The following is a 6,426-nucleotide window of genomic DNA, read 5'->3' on the forward strand; positions in this document are numbered from 1 at the left end:
CAAAAACAATATCAGACAAAAAAAAAATGGACGGGTCGCTGTTTCTTTCACAGTATGAAAGAGTGGATGGAACAAGAAATAAAGTTCAGTTTGTACACAAATTTCTATAGCCTATCAATTCAGCCAACATGTAAATGAAAATTGCCACACATGGAACAATAGTAAATTTTTATTTCCAACCTCCAACCGGGTAATGTAAAAAATAAAATATTCATTGCATATTGTATGTTGACCCAATGATAAGAAGCAATATTCATATACAAGCCTTGTTCAGAAATGATGCCACCGTAAGCTCAGCAACATTTTCAGTGTTTACCAGTATACATGGAACATGGTGAGAAATTTTACGTCACTTATACCAATGAATGTGTATTATGAGCTTGAAGTCCAAAAAGAATATTTCAAAATTGAGGGGAATACTCATATGACATCATGATTTCATTATGATGTCGTGACTCATCTTATGCCATGTAAAAACGATTTTATTACTACATCAGGAGTCATCTGAAATGGTGCTCTATTTTCCTAGCAACTGTTTAGAGCTTTTCTGTTACATCATGCAGCATTGTAATATCTCAGACACATACTCCACAAGCATAATACATGTATGAATAATTTTTTCAGAATATTGAATATCTGATGATACCTTATACAAAAGTTAACTTTGCCAGCATTATACTCATTGTAATAACATGAAAGACAATGATATTCTTTTGAAAGACAACTTGAAAGAATCAGGGGTGGTATTCTGAAAACGTTCTTATCTTTGTTCTTATCTTTGTTCTTATCTCAATGAGATAAGAAGACGCTAAAATCATTGCAAATCGGTATTCTGAAAATCTTCTTAACGCGTTCTTATCTCTGTAAGGACTGCCTCCTTCTTATCTTCAACACGCCCATTTTTAAGATATTACCAATCAAAATGCGCTTTATATTGGCAGTTTAACCAATAAAAGCGTTCCTTATGTGAAGAGAATATCATGGGCGCTGCGCGTGCACTGTTTCTTGCGCACTGCGCGAAATAGGCATTTTATACGCAATGACTGATTATTATTTCGAGACACGTGCACAAAATAAAGAAAGAAAGAAAGTAAAGAAAAAAGGTAAAGAAAGCAGTTACGAATAAGAATAAAACAGGAAGAAAGAAGTAAAGTAAGTAGGTAAGTAAGAAGACAGAAAAGGGTCAGAATGAAGCAGAAATTAAAAAAAATAAAAGGATCAATGCAGAAAACAATGAAAGAAAGAAAAGGTAAACGAAAGAAAGCAAGCAAAAGGAACTTTAAAGAAAATTTTAAAAATGAAAAGAAATAAAAAGGAAAGAATACAAGAAAAAAAAGGAGGAATACATAGAATGATAATCAATGATAAAAAGAGGAATATAAAATTGAAGGAAAAATAAAATAGGAATAGGAAAAAAAACTTAAAGGGGAAAAAACGAAAAAGTACAAAATAAACAGATTAAAAGGGATAAAATGAAGGAATAAAGAACCAAAAAAAGTTAGAAAAAACGAATGAAAGAAAGTAAAAAAAGGAAGGAATAAAAATATGTAAAAAGTGAAGGAAGAGAGAAAAAGGGAAAATGAAACAAAGAAATAAAGAAAGAGAGGGAGAGAAAGAAAGAGATAAGAGAGGGAAGATAAAAGATGAAAGGAAAAGTAAAGCAAAATTGAAAACTAAATAAAGATAAAAAGAAAGGTAAATTCAAAGAAGGAAAGAAAAAGAAAGGGAAAATAAAAAGGCAGGAAAAATGAAGAATGAATTAAAAAAACGAAGAAAGATTAATGGAAAGAATAAAGAAAAAAGTGAAGTATAATTTACCCTAAAAAATGAAGAAATAAAAAGATTACAAAAATAAATAAAGTGAAGGAAGAAAGGAAAAAAAACAGAAAGAAAGAGAGAAAAGGTGAAAGAAAAAAAACTTAGTAAAGAAAAAAAGGAAAAAAAATCGGAAAGGGAAAATAAAAAAGGAAAGACCCCTCGGTAGACCAGCAGCACCATGATTGATGTTGCTGAGCAGGGACATCCTCCCGTTTTTCATTTATCAATTCACATGTATAATTTTATATGTATTGTTATTTGTTTTTAACGGAAATAAATTCAATAAAAAAAAAAGAAAAAGAAAGAATAAATAAAATAACGCAAAAAAAAATAAGGAAGAAGTTAAAAGATTCAAAAGAATAAAACAAAATGAAGAATGAAAGAAATGAAAAAAGACAAACAGATAGAAAGGAAGAAAAAGCGAAAAGAAATATGCCTAAATGAAATAAAGAAAGACAGAACGAAAGGAAGGACGAAAGAAAGAAATAAAGAAAAAAAGAAAGAAAGAAAAAAGGGATAGAAAAAAGAGACAGGCAAAATAAAGGGTGAATGAAAGAAAGGTTGGGAGGAATACTTGTTACTACCAGTGGCCATCGATTTTTAGCAAGAAAGAAGGCGGACAGCGTAAGATGTGATAACCCTCTAGCTATCTTAAATATTATCATAAATATCGTAAAGAGATAAGAAAGAAAAAAGATAAGAACGTTTTCAGAATACCACTTATCTTTATTTTGTTCTTATCTTTTAGCGCGCTTTTGTATCATATGCGCGAATTATAAATTTACGCGCTCAGCATCGATGGAAAGCAAGATAAGAAAAAGATAAGAACAAAAGATAAGAAAAAGATAAGAACGTTTTCAGAATACCAATTTGAGAACGTGACGTAGATAAGAACAAAATTAAGATAAGAACGTTTTCAGAATACCGCCCCTGGACATTAAGCACAGTATCATAACACACCAATCCACAAAAAATAAATTTGTTCTCTCATTCAAAATTTATGTATATTTACAATCAAAGGTGTTGAATTATAAATAAAATAAGAGATCGATCTGATACTTCTGATTATGACATTTGATGATGGTGCAATATCCATCAATTATAATGCATAGCATGGAATTCAAAATACAGGTTATAGAACTTTTCAGACTTTGGTTCACACAACAATAAAAACGTTAACCATACCATTCATCTTTGCATGCAGGTATGCTACCGCACTCCTGGTTCTTCATTTTCATAACATTATGCAGACAAAATAACATATGGCAGGGGAGTCCATGCCCATTTGGATTTCATTGAGCTTTGATCCGATGTCACAAATGTTGGCGTACTGAATCGTAAATTCCTGAGTATTATACTAATAGACCATTCAAATACAAACATGTAGAAAAATAATGAAAGACATGATGAAGCTCGAAGAGACACAACAATATTTCACCAATTGAATAAGGAATTTTCTTATTTACATTAAATTGGTGAAAAATAATTTGTCCACAAAATCATCAATTTTGAAGCATGTTTGCCAATTTGACGATCTCCATAGAAAGTACAAGACTTTTAAACATCCATAACTTACCTATTTCAAAACCAATTTTGATAAAACTTGTTTTAAATCATGCCTCTTGTTTTGTTCATTCAAATAAGATTCATTCTCTTCTTGGGTTTTGGTTTCCTTTAACTGAGTTTGGGTGGTCATTTTCAGGACCAACACTTGCCCAAGAAAGAGATGGTGTATCGTGAAACCTACTACACCAAGTCTTCACTAACTTGGTCAAAACTTAAATAGATAAAAAGCCTTTAGATATACAGTTCAAAGTTCCTGTAGGCATAAGGGTATGGGATATGAAAAAAATGAGGTTATGATATATCATAGCAAATGTTCACAAGAAGTAATACGATACATATCACCAGTCCATTATCACTCAAGTGATAGCACACATATATTTTATATACAAACATGTATACCCTGTTCTGTGTTGTATTGCTGTACTTGGAGGTGATATGATAACAATAATAGCTGGATTTATTAAGCATTTTGTGCCCGAGGATACAAAGCGCTGTTATTATTCCCCTGCTTTAGCTGTGCTGCCATATAGGTGCTGAAGCATTCCAGGAATTTCTTCCTATCTGGTACCCATTCACCTCAACTAGGTCGAGTGCAGCACAATGTGGGTATATAAATTTCTTGCTGAAGAAAACATGCTATGGGTGGGAATCGAACCCACGTCCCTCAGATAAAAAGACAAGGGTCAGAACCACTAGACTACGACGCCCCCACATAACATTGTATCAAAATTAAATTGAGTAAAAATAAGTGATTATTTTATGGCGTACGTAATGGCTTTTCTTTTTACAAGAAGAGAATTTGGATCTGGACAAGACAAAACTTGATACAATATCTAGCCAATATAAAAAGAGGTAATTAATTTACCCCCAAAATTGAGATGGGCTTGTTTTCCTGGCAATGATATTCTGTAAATATCTTACACTATTTTTATTTATGAATAATGAATTCCCTCAAAGGATGATTAATAGGAATAACACCACAGCGTGAATAAGCAGAACAAGATGGGTGAATAACCTGCCGGTACATACGTAATTGTCAATTACTTTTGAATCTTTCAGAGAGTTTGACATCCAAATTAATATGTTCAACTTTGAACTAACCTTCTAGTGTATGACATACATTCCGTATGCGGAGCGTTGTGGCCCAGTGGCTTAGTCTTCGGACTTTGAAACAGGGCCGTGGGTTCGAATCCCAGCCAGGGCGTAATTTCCTATGGCAAGAAATTTATCCACATTGTGCTGCACTCGACCCAGGTGAGGTAAATGGGTACCTGGCAGGAATTTATTCCTTGAAATGCCACGGCGCTGTAAAAGGCTGAGGGGCTAAAGCCAAGGTAATAATATCCAATTAAGTGCAGAGGGACGCATTTGGCAGTGAAATGCGCTATATAAGCATGCTGGTATTATTAATTATTCCAACAATGGGGCAAAATGAAAATTTAGAGTTAGAAAGGCACTTAGATTTAGTACCAATGATTTATATACAATGAAGTGAGACAATAATGTAGTTCATAAACACTGAGAAGAAAACCTGAGTTGTTGTCATCAACAGTCTCACGCACACATCAACCATATCATTTATGAATTATATCTACAACTACTTTTCAAACATACTGTATGCCACATATCACTTATTTTCATACACATATGTTTGCAAAGAAAGATACTTTGGTAAAATAAATATATCTACATCTGAATCTTATACAGGCCGGCACAACTAGCACAGAATGTTAAGTAAAAAAAAAGTAATCACAAAATGCTTTGGAATGAGAGCAAGAAGATACATCTCTGTTAAATTCATAATGTAAGGAGAAGGTTGCTTAAATCTATGAACCTAATCTCTGATTACAATTTCATATCAATCATAAAAAGTTTACAAGAAAATGTTCTGACTCCCATTATAAAAAAATTGCTTGCCTTACACATCCAACTTATTCTGACAATGTACTTTTAAAGATAAATGTGATAGGAAATAAAAAAATGACTTTGACTTCAGTTCAAAATAGGCAAGATCAAGTATAAGTCTTAGAAGTAGAAAATATTTCAAATTTTTATATATTCATAGGGCATTACCTCTACCTATAAATCATGTAAAATTTGTAAAATCAAATTGTTTAACAACTTGGCAATACTAAAACATTGACACCTTAATGAATTCAGTGGATTCACAATACGGTGCGCCATCTATCGGTTGCAGCGGGCAGGCCAAAATTCGCAATGCATCATGGGAAAAAGCCGACATCTTGTGCGCATGCTAGTAGTGAAGTGAACATGCGATTATTTTGCGCTGGCCGACGCGGATCGACCGGATATGCTGTGTACTAGGGTTCAGGAGACAGGAGAGAAATTTGCCCGCATATTTCTTTGTGAAATTCAGACCGTTTTTGGTGAATTCTTGCCATATGGTTTTCATTTTTGAAGCACTAGCACTGCAAGCTGCCTGCCCCTGCACACGATGTCAACCCCAAAGTTTGGCCTGTTCGCTGCAACCGATAGATGACGCACCATATTGTGAATCCACCGAATTCAAGGGGGACATTCAATATTTGTTAGTGTATGAGTACAGGCCTAATCTCTAGTTCCTAAGCCTTGTATTAGGGGAGTTACAATGTACGTAACTTCTATTCACTCTTAAAACAGGGATTGGATGCTCCCAGTCGCATTGACGGATGTGCAATAACTATTCAAAAATAAACACTTGCAAATTACGTGAACATTTATAAATTTTTAATAACGCAAATTATGTATCAACAGGTGGGTGTTTCATAATGCTGTTCATACGTTAAGCTTAACTTTACGCACGACTGGTGACCCTTTCTTGGGCTTAATTTTAATCCCAATATAGCTGACTTACCACCGGAGGACGTATGTTCCAGCTTGTGTAAAATCTTGCGTGACTTTACAAACAGCTTCATGAAACACCCAGCTGGATTCGTATGGAGTATAATTGTACTGTGTCAAGTCTGCATCACTTAAAAGCACTCGTAAATAAGTTCACAATATAGGCCCTGAATAAATCCAGTCCCAGAGGATTTATTGTAA

Source organism: Lytechinus pictus, chromosome 3, assembly GCF_037042905.1.
Source record: "Lytechinus pictus isolate F3 Inbred chromosome 3, Lp3.0, whole genome shotgun sequence".
Lineage (NCBI taxonomy): Eukaryota > Metazoa > Echinodermata > Echinoidea > Temnopleuroida > Toxopneustidae > Lytechinus > Lytechinus pictus.